At 36.9% G+C, this 15,342-nt stretch overlaps 1 pseudogene; it reads right to left on the bottom strand.

The window, feature by feature from the left end:
* Positions 1–11,936: 11,936 nt before the first annotated feature.
* LOC132373585 (BCL2/adenovirus E1B 19 kDa protein-interacting protein 3-like) lies at positions 11,937–14,920 on the bottom strand (annotated as a pseudogene).
* Positions 14,921–15,342: the final 422 nt, after the last annotated feature.

The raw sequence follows: 15,342 nt of genomic DNA, 5'->3' as shown, positions 1-15,342 counted from the left end.
TTAATTTAAATCTCCTTAGTCTTGAAGTTTGATTGTATCAGGATAAATTTGGGAAGTTGTTACTGGGTTGGTTATTGTTTCTAGTCTTTTATGTTGGATGGAGCTAGGCTGTATATTTTCCCTACCTATAAATATTCCCTACTTCTTTCCACTATTAAGACCTAGATACAATGACTAATGCTTTAGTGATGAGACTCATATTGTGGTCTTGAAGTGTCACTTCTCACTAAAAGCGACCTAGGTTTAGTGGAGACATTGCTGAGGTCTGAGACAGGAAATGCACGAGCTGAGCCTGGCAAATCTTGCCATATCTGTTAGAAGGGAAGTTATCAAAGACTAATGGAGTCAATTCAAATTATTCAAGGGCCAACTTACTAGTCTTCCACTAACCACAACAGGACGATCAGACTTTCAGTACTTTTAATAACGAGAGTGGATTGAATACATCAAACTTATTTTCATCTATGGGTGCATAGCAATATTTAAAAAGAATTGCCTACCTGCAGAGGATTATAGAAATTAATCCATTAAAATGAAAACTGGTTAATAAAGGGAACAATTAAGCAGTTATCCTACATTTCTTATTAACTCTACCATTGGTAACCAAAGAGTGAATGAGAGAAACTATTGCTTTAATAGATATATTCTGACAAACAAAAGTGAAATAATATCATTAAAATCTCAGCTTTTTGAACCAACAACAAATGATTAGATACAGGTGTTAAACTTCAACGGTGGCTAAGATCACAAAAAGAGACAAGCAGACATTATGTACTTCCTATAGCCGGACCATATTCTACTTACAGTTTTCCAAAGAGATCAAATCTGATGTCCAGTCTCTGGACCCAACTGCCAATCTGCAGGAATGACAGAGGACAGAGGAACATGTTTAACTGCACCATGAAGGTGCCAGCAGTGAGATCCCAGCTGTGGGGGGAACTACAGCCCAGTTCTTCAGCTGATAAATCATAGGGGAATGAAGGAGATTGAAGTAAGAGGGGATAGAACTGTCTCTTTCATTCAACTGTGCATTGAATGAAAAATTTAACTCTATAACGCCAAATAAGTCTTTTCAAGTAAAGGGCTAATTGCCTAATTAGTTCTACCTGAAAGTCTGAGCATTTGATGTTATCTAGGAAACACCCATGTTCTATGACCAATCAAGTAGTCAAAATCAGTACTATTTTACCAGCCATTTTGAGAATAAACTGTATAACCAGCATGAGGTAAGGGAACGCTAAAAGAACTTACATTCCAGAAAACACATCGAGTCTCCTTTCCATAATTCTTCCCAAACTGCTTTCAATCAGAGCAATTTGGTTATTTTTCTTTCTTTTTTTCCTTTTTTTTTTTTTCATCTTTATTGGAGTATAATTGCTTTACAGTGGTGTGTTAGTTTCTAATTTGGTTATTTTTCAACACAGCAACACAGTGTGAATACTGGCTCACACTAGTTCTTCCAAAATTCTATCTGATTATGTTAATTTGAAAATCAAAATATTACTACTGCTACTTGTAACAGTAAAACAAAATTAAACGGAAAACAAATTCATTGACTACCTCTAATGCAAAAGGGGGAAAAGATACTAACATTCCTAACATTTCCACAGTGAAAATATTACATTTGGTTTACTGAGGAAACTGACAGGCAGAGAAGCAGCAAAGCACACAAAATCTTCCACACTTGCCTTATTCCACGTAAAAGCATGCCTGCCATGGGCATAGCTGCACTGGACATTTCACAGAAGGGCGCCAAGGGTAAAGCTTCCCCTCAGTCACTCAAAATATTTATAAGGAAAGGAGGACAGATAGCATCTGTGTATCAATGGGACAGTCTTAGTTAAGGAAATGCCAGAGTTTACTACTTTTCCACTGATCTAACTCACAACTGCTATACTAAATTATTCCTAAGCTACAGAAGAAGAGAAAACAACCCCCAGGGCCACTCAGAATTGTCTCTGCTTATTCCCTAGTGCCATACGAAATAAAAGGCTTCACTCAGCTTCATGATATGGCCCCTGTCCACCTTTTCAGCCTCTTTTCTCACCCCATCCCTTCTGTCTAGTTCACCCTTTGGAGTTATCTTCCCTTCTCATTGTCTTTGAGGTATTTGACAGTTCTATAAATTGTTGAACACTGATAGTAATGCTCATGCTTCTGGTTCACATAAACACAGATTAGCCCAGTAGAGATGCATTTGATTACTGACCTATGGATATTGATGAATTTTGTATCTATTTGTAAAGTCATTTTAGCATTCCTGATGACCAATATGTGTGTGCGTCTTGAATTCTTTTGTGAACCACCTATAACATCTTACTAATTCCTTCATTAACTAGTGAGTTAAATAAAATCTTAGATACATATTTATTTTACATTTGTATGAGTCATGATTTTACCTGTTAAAAAAGATGTTTTAGTAAAATAATCAGCCCCTTCTTTCTGGATGGCTCCATCCTCTTGTCAATTTGAAAACGGTGATTAACCTTTAAATATTAAGCTTAAGCGTTGCATTATCTCTCCTTCAAAAACACTTATAACTTAACTAGGCAAAACTACACCCCATCCATTGGATTTTACTCTATCTAATATGTGATTTCATAATAAGAATTGCAAGCTTCTGTTGCTCATTTTGTCACCTTTTTTTTTCTACTTGATTCTAGCCTTTGATTACAGGAAAAGTTTCCTATTCATTTTTGTAAATGGAGCACACAGCATTCTGCCAGCAACACATGAAGATTTTATTACATATTATAATAAAATAAAGGGTGAAAACTACACAAAACAAATGTATACTGTAAAGAATTATTAAAATGCTAACACCCTTGGAACTACTACTCAGGTCAAAAAATAGTACTTTGCCTGTCACCTAGAAGCCCCATCCATGTGTCCCACCACAATTACAAATTCTCTGTCTCCCCATGAGTAACTATTATCCTGAAGTTCATAATGATCACTTCATTTTTAGTTTTATAACCCAGATATGCATACTTTTATATTTATCCTTTCCCTTTTTAAACTTAATATGACTTTTAAGTCTCTTTTAATAAGTCCCTCATCAATCCTCTTCTTTCCTTACAATTCATCTATTGAAAAATTGGGCTGTAGTTTTTCTCATCATCTGGACCTTGCTGACTGCACATTCATGGTGCAGTCCAACAAGTTCCTCTGCTTCTGAATGATACTTGAGGGTAATATTATAGCAAGTTTGATGAATACTTCAGGAATTAAAGGCATGACTCTCTATGGTCAAACCTACATACATTGTAATTGTATGATAAATTACCTCCTGCCATAACCAAGGACTTGCCAAAATGAGAATTTAGAGCTTTATATGCTGACCGAAACTATTTTTATATCCCTCTCATATTGCAATATATTTTAATTTTTATGTCATTGTCAAATATAAAGCTTCATTCAAATATCCAAAGGGATTAAAAAATTTGCCTTTATAAATTCATAGACTCAAAGCTGTGGATGAATTTCAACCCATAGTTGAGAGAATCAAGAATGAGAAAAATTACATGACTTGTTCACTGTCAGCATATTACTGGCAGAGCTGAAACTGGAATCTGGTTTTTATAACTCCCAGGCCTTCCCCAAGCTCATCTGTGACTGGCTAAAAGCTTTGAGCTAGGAAAATGCTCTGCTTATGTTCTATGTATAGCATCCCTCTCTTTAGTTATGACTTGACTCCTACAAGGTTCCTTTTCCTCTCCCACAGAGGCGTTAATCTGTAAGTGGATAAAAGCTCCCATTAGCCTGCCTCTCTTCCAGGCTTTAGTCCCAGGACAATTCTCCCACTTTCTCTAGTATTATGCAGTTCAATGGTGTCCTTCCCCACCTGCAGTCCTGTAAAGGCCTCTTTTCTAATGCCTAATTGCTATTTTTGCTAGGACTCAAATAATATATTAAGTTTTTAAATTTGATCAGAAATTTATTTTTAATAAGTTTTTTATTTTAGAAGGATTATAGATTTATAGAAATGTAACAAAGATAATACAGGAGTTGTCACATACTCTTTCCCTAGTTGTCGCCATTGCTAACATCTTACATAATCCTGGTGCATTTGTCAAAACTAAGAAATCAGCATTAGTCCATCACTATGAACTAAACTAGACTTTATTTGGATTTCTATTCTTTCTACTAATGCCATTTTTCTGTCCCAGGACCCAGTCGTGAATTCTACATGGCATTTCCTAATTGTATCTCATTTGTTGCCTCTGTCCATGACAGTGTCTTGGTCTTTCCCTGTTTTTCATGACCTTGGCAGTTTTGAGGAGAACTGATCAGGTATTTTGTAAAATATGTCTCAGTTTGGGTTTGTCTGATGTTTTTATCATGACTTGACTGAGGTTATGGATTTGGGAGAAGGTACCAAAGAAGTGCATCACATCACATCAGTGGGAACGCGCTATCAGCATGAGTTACCATTGGTGGTGCTGACTTGATCTGCTGGCTAAGGTAGAGTTTGCCAGCTTTCTCCACTGAAAAGTTCTTTTTCTAACATTTTCATGTGCTATTCTTGGGAAGCAACTCACTAAGTTCAGCCCACAATTGAGGAGGAGGAGGAAGTATCTATATAAATTATTTTTAATTCTTTTGTAAGGAAGATTTATCTCTTTCCTTCTATTTATCCAGTAATTTATCAGTATGAACTTGGGTATATTTATATTTTGAGTTACAATCTAGTACCATAGTATTTATTTTGCTTTTCAGTTGTTCCAGCTTTTGTCATTCAAATTAGTTCCTCATTGCAGGCTTTTTAAGAGATAAAATGCAGTTAATTTCTCAAATATCACTATAAGAAGCAAAAAAATTGTTAGGTATCAACAAAAAGAAATTTTTAAATTACTGTGATGGATTTTGTCCCCCCCAAAAAAAATTTTTTAAACTTTGGAAAATATCATACAATTTTCACTGTAGTTTGAAGGTAGATAGAATATCATAATAAGTCCCCATACCTTTAACATTCAGTTTTAAAATTAACACTGTCTTACCACACTTTCTTTATCCTTTTTGTCCTTATTTTTGAAATTAGATTAAACATTTTAAATCAAATCCCTGACATTAATATTTTCCTTTTAAATATTTCAGCATGTCTTTATAAAGAATAATTTCTAGATAACCACAATGCCATTATCATACCTAAAATATACCTTGATATCTTTACTAAACCCAGTCCATATTCAAATTTCTTTTGTTGCTCAAAAATGTCTTCGTATAGTTTGTTCTAATCAGCATCCAAAAATATGTCCACACGTTGCAATTGTTAGTTATGCCTCTTAAACCACTTATAGTATAAAACAATATTATGTTCTGCACCCCCCCCCCAATTTTTCATGTTATTTACCAGTTGAAATAAATGGGTCACATATGGATTTGTGTCTACTGGCTGTATCCTAAGATAGTTCAGTGGGTTCCGGTGGTAACAAAATGACTCCTGCATTGTATCATTGTGTTTTTTCCCTAGTGATGAGCTTGGGATACATTGATACCATGTAAATATTCAGTTCCTTATCCATTATTCACCAAATGTCTGTAGTATATATTCATTATCATTGCCCAAACCTGTCATTTAAGCAGCAGTGCAAAATGATGTTTTCTAATTCTATGATTCCTTCTACTCAATTTCCATGGAATTTTTCTGTAAAGAATAACATTTCCTTATTGATCAGGACTTTTTGGTTATTCCAAAATACAAGTCATTTGAAGTCACCTGACCAATACTTAATTTTTCCTCTACTATTACTCTAAGTTGTTTTATAGTAATGAGTTGTTCCCCTAGCACCTATGATATTTTGTGTATACTTATTTGTTCTCTTTTTTTGAGTATCATTATAAATTCATGGGGTTTTATATATTCAGTATGTTAGTTATCAATTCCAGTTATTTTTCTACTTGTTGCCCAAACTGTCTTTTCTTTGTCCTGTGGGATCAACTTCCAAGGGGTTCCTGTGTCATTTAGGGCCAACCCATTAGTTCTTTTATTGCTTCCTGACTTTCTGGTATATGTTCTTCTGTACATTTCCTATCTCAGTTCTAGAATCAGTCATATCACCAAGGAGCCTTAACTCATTTTATTTATAAATGGTATTTAGAATCCAAAATGAGGGCACTATAGTGGTCTTTGCTGCAGGGTTGTTGTTGCTTTTAGAGTAAAATATATACTTTGAAAATAAATAAAAATAAGTTCATACTTCTTTAATTTTATATCTTTTTTTTTACACTGAAAAAAGTATAAAATACTATTTGCTATATCCAACAAGGTACATAAAATAATTTCTAAATAGCAGTAACAATATTACCTCTAAAATAAAGCTGCTGAATAACATCTACATTTTTTTCTTGCTGTTTTTTCTGTCCTTACAATATATTTCACCAAGGAGTTATATTCAAAATATGGGGTTCTTGGGGCTTCCTTGGTGGTGTAGTGGATAAAAATCCGCCTGCCAATGCAGGGGACACGGGTTCGTTCCCTGGTCTGGGAATATCTCACACGCCTCAGCAACTAAGCCCGTGTGCCACAACTACTGAGCCCACATGCCACAATTAATGAAGCCCACACGCCTAGAGCCCGTGATCCGTAACAAGAGAAGCCACCGCAATGAGAAGCCCGTGCGCCGCAACGAAGAGTAGTCCCCGCTCGCCGCAGCTAGAGCAAGCCCGTGCACAGCAACGAAGACCCAACGCAGCCAAAAATAAATAAATAAATAAATAAATAAATAAATAAATAAATAAATAAATAAATAAATTTTAAAATGGGGTTCTTAATTTGTTTCTCCTGTATGTGATACTAAGTTAGTATGATTCAAAATTATATATCGAGTTGTATATCAGAGAAATGTTGCCTCTGTCCCTGTCATCCTTCCCTTTCCTTTCCGTCTATACAGACAAGTGTATGTATATATATATATGTATATATTATATATATATATTATATATTTGTATATATATTATATATATATTATATATGTATATATATTATATATGTATATATAATATATATACATATGTATTATGTATATATGTATTATGTATTATGTATATATATAATTATATATTATATATTATTATATTATAATATATATACATATGTATTATGTATATATGTAATATGTATTATGTATATATATAATTATATATATTATATATAATATATATTTATATATATATTAATATATATATAAATATATATATATTTTTATATATATATAATATATATATATATACATATATATATATATATATTATATATATATATATATTTCCCCCCCCTTTGGTTTATTTTTCTGGTGTTCTTTTGTAAATATACACATGTATGTATATAAATGTCCCCCATCTTACAATACAAAATAAAACATTCCCTCTGTGTGCCCCACTTTACAATTCAAAATGTTCTATACAAAAAAATATTCTATAAACATAACTCTTCAACTTGCTACATTAACTTAACAAATATGTACAGAAGATCACTCCATCCCAGAAAATAATTTCCCTCATTTCTTTTTCGATTATATTGTGTGAGTATCTCATAGTCAATGATCATTTGGGTGGTTTCAATCACTTGCCAACTTAAATAAGTCAATAGCCCTGTGCTTATGACATTTTATTTTTGTACCAGTGCATTTTCGGGATAGACATGGTATTTTGTGTTCCTGAACCCAATTCCAACATGAGCCTGTGTGGTGGGGGGAGGGTCTCCCACACTAACAAACAATTCCTGGGACACCAGCTGGTTGTTCTACTATTCAGTTCAATTTGACACTATTCCACAAGTCGAGGGCTTAATCCTACAAGACCCGCCCCCCTCCCTTCAGATGCCAGTCACATGCCCAGGTGCTTCTGATGGACTGGCTATAGATTGGAGTTCCAACAACCCCCTCCTTGGACTTCAGACAACTGTACTTCTGATCCACTAGTTATAAATCACAGGTTTTCATGACGTTCTCCTCCGGTTCGATTTAGTTGCTAGAGCAGCTCACAGAACTCAGAGAAACATTTCACTTACTAGATTACTAGTTTATTATAAAAGGATATAACTCAGGATGGGGCAGATGGGAAGAGATGCATAAGGCAAGGTATGGGGTTAGGGCTCAGAGCTTCCATGCCCTCTCCAGGTGTGCCACTCTCCCCAGATCTCCACATGTTCTCTTGACACCCCCTCCTTCTGGGCTTTTATGAAGGCTTCATTACACAGACATGGATGATTAAATCTTGACCACTGGCGATTGATTCAACCTCTAGCTCCTCTCCTCTCCTGGGCTGTCCTGGTGGGACTGAAATGTCTAATCATCTAATCACTTGGTTGGCTTCTCTGGCAATCAGCTCCATCCTTAAGTGATGACCCAAAGTCATCTCATTTACATAAAAAAGACACCTTTATATCTCTCCTCACTTAGGAAATTCCAAGGGTTTGGGGAGCTGTGAGTCTGGAACCCTGGACAAAGACCCACTAATATATGAGAAATGGTCATTGGGATAACCAAATATATATTTCTTATAAATCACAATACTGCACATGGCTTTGCTGAATTTAATGGTAAACACTGTGTTGAAAGTGTCCCTCTCTTAAGGCTATACTATTTTGTATTCTCACCAAAAATGAAGGTGAGTGCCTGTTACCTCACAACCTTAGCAACAAATTGCATTTTCAAGCCTTTGGATTTTTACTGAGAGATAAATATAAAGTGGTCATTCATTATTTTTAAAAAATTTTTGTTTTGTTTTAGTGTGTGTAGCTTAATTTTTTAATTAACTCTTTATTTTGAAATAATTATAGACACAGAAAAGTTGCAACATAATAAAGTCAGTTTATATATACCCTTCACCTTGCTATACCTAAGGTTAATATCATACGTAACACATAATCATGGTAAAATTACAAATACAAGGAAATTAACATTGGTATAATATTATATTTTAAACAACTTCACTGAGATATCTTTGACATACAAAAAAAGTATATATTTAAGGGGTACAATTTGATGTTTTGATATATGTATATGTTGTGAGATAATCACCACAATCATAAAAGACTTATCCACCCCTCTACATAGTTACTGTGGTGTGTGTGTGTGTGTGTGTGTGTGTGTGTGTGTATATGTGTGTAGAAGATTTTAGATCTATCCTCTTAGCAAATTTAAAGTGGATAATATAGTATTGTTAACTATGGTCACCATGCTGTATAATAGATCTCCAGAACTCATTCATCTTGCATAACTGAAACTTTGTATCCTTTGGAGGTACAATATAATTAACTAAATTATAGACTTCATTCAAATTTCATCAGTATTTCCATAAATGCCCCTAAATTCTTGTTTAATTTTCCCTTGTCTTATGTCTGAATCTGAACATAGTTTTGTATCTTTAAATCCCAATTGCATTTGTTTCTCTTTTTCATAACTTCTGCCCATTTTCACTTCGGGTTTGGTCTTTCTATTTTGATTTTTAGGAGCTCTTTAAATGTTAGGGATGCTAGCTCTTTCTATATGTTCTGTATTTTATTTTTACCACAGTTTGTCTTCTGGCTTTTGCCTATTGTTTTCTAGTTTATATTTTAATGAAATTGTTTTATTTTAATATAGTCAAATTATCAAATGTTTTAGTTTTCACTGTTAGTTTTTGAGTCATATTTAGGAAGAATTCTATCCTCTCTCAGGTTTTAATGAAATTTACTCATGGTTCCTGTTAACACTGACATAGTTTCATTTTTAATATTTAAATCTTTGGGGCATTTGGAATTTATCATCTTGTAAGTAGCAAGGTGAGAGTGTACATTTATCTTTTTTGTAATGGTTATACGTCTGTCCCAACATAACTGCTTTAAAAATGCCATCTTTTCCCCACTGATTTGAGATGCTAATCGTCTAGTATAGTAAATTTCTCTAAGATTTAAGTCTATTTCTAAACTTTGGATTTTGTCCTAATTGGCCTATCGAAAAGTGCAGCAATCATATTTTTTTAAATTGTGCATTTCATTTTATTATATTTTTACAGTATGTTAAATATTTTATAGACTTAGTCTTCTTCCCTTTTTTACATGGTTTTCTTGGCTCCTCTTGTTTATTCTTTTTTTCTGTGTTATTGTTTAAATTAATTTGTCTGGTACTGTGTTGGGGGGCATGGGGCATTGTTCGTATATTTAGGGGATTTTATTAATATTGTGTCTAATTTTTAAATTAAAAGTTAAAGTCTCTATATATATTTAAGTTTTACCCTAGATGTGTTTTACATATTTTTGTTACTTTATGTTACATTTTCAATGGGTGGAAATAAGGATCTAGGATATTTTTCTTGCAGATCATCCCTAAATAGGAATGTTAGAAATTGTATCACAGTGGTAATGCATGTATTCAATATTACACATCAAAAATGAATTGTGGCTTCTAGTTTCAGACCAAACATGTAAAGAGCTTGGAAGTCATAACTCCCATCTTTACGATAAGAAAAAACTCGACAATGACATCTTGGACCCATCGGAGAACTAGGTTACAGGGTAATCCAGCAACCCAACATCCAGAGAGATAAGTGCACCCAGAGAGATACAGCAATAGAAGCTGTTGGAACCATAAACTGGTAGTAACACTTAAGTGGTAATTTTGGTGAATTCTTGGAGGTTGAGTGGAGACTAGTGTGAGGGTGAAAAACTGCTTGGAACAACAACCTTAGAGAGACCCCACATTTTTACGGGCTTTCCTTCCAGGAACCCCATCACGCGTCTATGGTGAAAGTCCAAGAAAGATCCCCTCTTGCCTCTGGCAGGGGGAAGGGAAGAGTAACCATTTAGAAACATGCTCAGAGCTTTCTCCATATCAGAGGTCTACTTTCCGGTAGAAGGGACTTCTCCCAATTCTTAAACTTTATCCAGATGAAGGACGAGAACTCACTTCAGCCTTCCTATCTCACTTAAGGGGTGGAAAAACAGGCATCTAGAATCAGGGCTTCAAAGAAATCGATTTGGGAATGCTGCAGCCAGAGAAAGGCATAGGAGGCTGAAGGTAAAAAGGCTGGATTAACACTTGTGAAAGTCATACCTCCGAGACACAGGCACATCAAATGATTGAGATTTAATCAGAAGATCATAGAATGTTCTTCTTCCCCCCCACCTTACCACCACATCGACAGAGCTCAGGTATAATAAAAGTGGATTATAGCTGAAAGAACTAAAATACAAACTCTATGAGCAGGGATACTTAGTGAAGCCCAAAGCCAAGTGAGGACATCAAAACAAGGACACTGGAAAAACTTCATTTAGAATATCCCATTGTCTCCTTGTGTGAGAAGTTGCATGTGACTTTCTCCTCTACAGAATAAAAGCTCTTGGTGGGTAGAGACCACATTGTATCATCTTGGCATGGTTTACTTTGGTAATGAATAGGTTGTCAGCAAGGTTTTTCAAGTGAAGACATGGGTAAACAAAACAAGCATGTTTTCGTATTATGATAATTTATAAGGGAATGACAAGAAATCCAGGGGCTTAAAATCTTTATTTTAATATATTTATTATTTCATTGAAAATACCCACTTACAAAAGTTGCTATTTCTCCCACTTCACATGGTTTCGATTTACTATACATGAGTGGCTAAATCAGGGAGGCCAGTAATGATTAAGTATATATTATAGTTGTAGGCACCTCTGTTGGAAATTTCCACATAATTTTGTTTTTAATTTCATGAACATTTCACACAGAGTCCTGGAGTGTTCTAGTATTTTTATAATGAAATTCCCTCTCAACTCCACATGCTCCATATTCATTCACACCACTCTTTTTTTTAAAGTGTCTTATTTTTATTTTACTGAATTTGGAATGCGGCATTTACAGAAGGAATGACACAAGTGGTGCAGCCACCCAAGGACCAAGATGGTAGTAAGCTGCGTCGCAAACCCCAGTGTAAATTCCCACTAAATGAAAAAGCCGGATTCCAATTCTTCATCAAAAGGTGCTGGTGGATATTTTCAGAAACCTTCAGATATAGATCCCCAACCCCATGGCTAGCAGATAAGAGGGGAGACGAGACAGAAGAAAAACTTTAGAAACTCTGCAGAGAAGATGCCCCCTTTCTCCCTAACACTCGTGTTCCTCAAGCTGAGCGCGGTCGTGTGCTACGGGCGTTTGAAGAGGAACTGGGGGTGGGGGTGGGGAGTGATGTTTTCTGGCCGACTTGACCAGTCCCATATCCAGTCTGAGTTTTCCTTCAAGATGCTTTCTTCGTCTTTCTTTGTCTCCATGTAATCTTCCTCCGACTGAGAGCTGTTTATCTCATCAATATTAGTGTGTCTGCTTTGGAAGTTCCGTTGGTATCTTGGGAGGTCTATGAGCGAGGTGGGCGGTCACAGAGAGAAGTCTTGGGGCTACTCCGTCCAGACTCATGCTGCACACCCAGCAGTATTTCTTCCACGTTGCCATTATAAACAGAAACAGAGTCTGGAACAACGCTGGCGTTCCCATTATTGCCAAAGTGTAATTCCACCCAAGAGCCATGCAACCTCTCCTCCCTCAGCGCGGACGGCTTACGAGGAGACACTGCGCTTGGGCGAGGGTGCTGCGGGAGGCGAGTCGGCGTCGGGGTTGACGTGGGGTCGCAGGCGGGGTCGACGTGGGGTCAACGTCGGCGGCGGGGTCGACGTGGGGTCAGCAGGCGCTCTGAGGCGGGAGCGGGAGCTGGGGCGTCAGCGTCGGGCCCAGCGGCTGGAGGCTAGATTTACCGCACACACCGCTCCGTTTTGAAAGGTAATGGCAGCCGCTATTTGGGTAATGTGTTTGCATTTCTTTTGTGGTCTTGACTGGCCAAACTGATGTTTAGCAGTGATTACCTCTGACTCCGCGTTTACTTCTTTTTTTTTTTTTTTTTAAGGAATTCCTTTATTTTTATTTACTTATTTTTGGCTGTGTTGGGTCTTCGTTTCTGTGCGAGGGCTTTCTCTAGTTGCGGCAAGCGGGGACCACTCTTCATCGCGGTGCGCGGGCCTCTCACTCGCGGTCTCTCTTGTTGCGGAGCACAGGCTCCAGACGCGCAGGCTCAGTAGTTGTGGCTCACGGGCCCAGTCGCTCCGTGTCATGTGGGATCCTCCCAGACCAGGGCTCGAACCCGTTTCCCCTGCATTGGCAGGCAGATTCTCAACCACTGTGCCACCAGGGAAGCCCTCCGCGTTTACTTCTGCGATGAGGATCTCATCATTGCTCGCAACTGTGTAAAAGAAATGACCTCTGAGAAACAGTCTCTGTGAAAACCTTCTTTGGTCATAGTTGTACTCTGCTCTTTGAACTCAGCAGCATTCATACCCATATTCCCTGAGCATCGGTCAGAAAAGGTGGTTGGTTTGGTTTATTTTGTTAAATACTGGAATATAGATGCTAAAATGAGGTACGTCTAGGATCTAGTGTTGATGGAAAAATTGAGAACGAAATTAATAATAAACAAAATACCTGTGTATCTACGGGGCGACAGAGAAAGTGAGAGAGACTGTCTTCAGAAATCCAACTTAAGGTACTGCTTATTGGATTCCTATTGAAGGCAGGAGACCCTTAAATTCTAGGTGACCAGGTTTTATCCTTAGGATAGAAATAAAACTAAAAATAATACGTATAATATATAAATTATGTATCTTGTACTTTCAGTCATTTTTTCATAACGTGTTTAAATATGGTTCACATGAAGTTCATAAACATGATTTAAATACCAGCATTTGACATTTTTCTTCCAGCTTTGTCCAAGTCCAAGAAACTGAGAGAAATAGTATTTCAAGTGACATTAGTGTTCAGCTCACTGGAAAGTTAGGTTTTTGAACAAGGATGGTTCATCAGGCTTTTTCATTGACCGGATAAAATATTCTTTCAGGCCTTCTAAAGCCTTTGCTCTTTTTCTGTGCCCATCTCGCAAACTTGGGCTCTTAAGCACCTGGGTTGCCTTGACACTGAGAATGAGGTGCTCTTGACGGAAGACACAGGGAGGAAGTGCCCTGGTTTTGAGCACGTAAACTATATTCCTGGTTTATTATCAGTCTCTTTTAAGTTTGACTGTAGAAGTCCATCCTCTAGGGTCCAACGGACTGGGACTATACTGTCAGACTTGGGCTTCTGGCAAAATGGGTATCAGACCTGAGACTAAAGTTTCCCTGTCACCTTGAAAGGCTCTCTTTCAGAGTGACCAGCTAACCTCCCTCTGAGCTGGCTCTTTTTTTCACAACAGGGGTTTCTTTTGTGTTTTTGTCCTCCTTGATTAATCCATTAAGAGAGACAAATTCAAATGTATATCACATGACTAGCCCTTTCTAAGCTTGAGTGTGTGGATCCTTTTTTTTTTTAAATTATTTTTAAAATTTTTATTGGAGTATAGTTGATGTACAATGTTGTGTTACTTTCAGGTGTACAGCAAAGTGAATCAGTTATACATATACATATATCCACTCTTTTTTAGATTCTTTTCCCATATAGGCCATTACCGAGTATTGAGTAGAGTTCCCTGTGCTATACAGCAGGTTCTTATAAGTTAACTATTTTATGTATAGTGGTGTGTACATGTCATTCCCAGTCTCCCAATTTATCCCTCCTCCCCTTATCCCCCGGTAACCATAAGTTTGTTTTCTATATCTGTGACTGGGTCTTTTTAATAGCAAAATTATGTTTGCTTAGAGCTTGTACTGCCTTTCCCAGAATAAATTCATTTCCTTTCTAACGTTACACCATCCCCCAGGGATTTCTTCTCCCACAGAGTCCCAAAATCTCCTATGGGTTACTCACACTTGCTCATGAGTCATGTGGTCTCATTAGTTGCTCTGCCCACCTCTGCATAATCAGCGCTGCATTGAGCAAGTCAGAGACCAGGTGGTCCTGAAATGGCCTGGACTGAACCCTCTTGGCCCAGTGCTTTGCTCACCACCATCAGTCTGACGCACCTGTCCAGATTTCTGCCTCATTCCTACTGACGCAAATGTTCTTTCCTGAGGAAAAGCAGGAATCTCTTCCCATTATATCATGTTTAGCTCCACAGCAAAAGTCGTTTTGCTTCAGCAGTTATGTTGGGAAAGGGCTAACCTAATTCATCGTTACTTCACTTGAATTCTTTCGGTGTTCATGAAAATTTCCGTAGTCATCAAGTGCATACACCTTAGCAAACTCAGTTTCCTATTGCTGCTGTACCAAATTACCACAAACTTAGTGGCTTAAATCAACACAAATTTATTCTCTTACAGTTCTGGAGGTCAAAAGTCCAGGATATGTCTCACTGGTTAAAATTAGTGTCAACAGCTTCCTTTCTGGAAGCTCTAGGGATAAATACATTTTCTTGCTTTTTTCAGCTTCTAGAAGCTGCTCATGGTCCCCCTCCAAAGCCTGCAAT

The sequence above is a fragment of the Balaenoptera ricei genome, chromosome 1 (genome assembly GCF_028023285.1).
Source record: "Balaenoptera ricei isolate mBalRic1 chromosome 1, mBalRic1.hap2, whole genome shotgun sequence".
In the NCBI taxonomy this organism is placed as follows: domain Eukaryota; kingdom Metazoa; phylum Chordata; class Mammalia; order Artiodactyla; family Balaenopteridae; genus Balaenoptera; species Balaenoptera ricei.
This window is presented reverse-complemented; position numbering and strand designations above follow the sequence as displayed.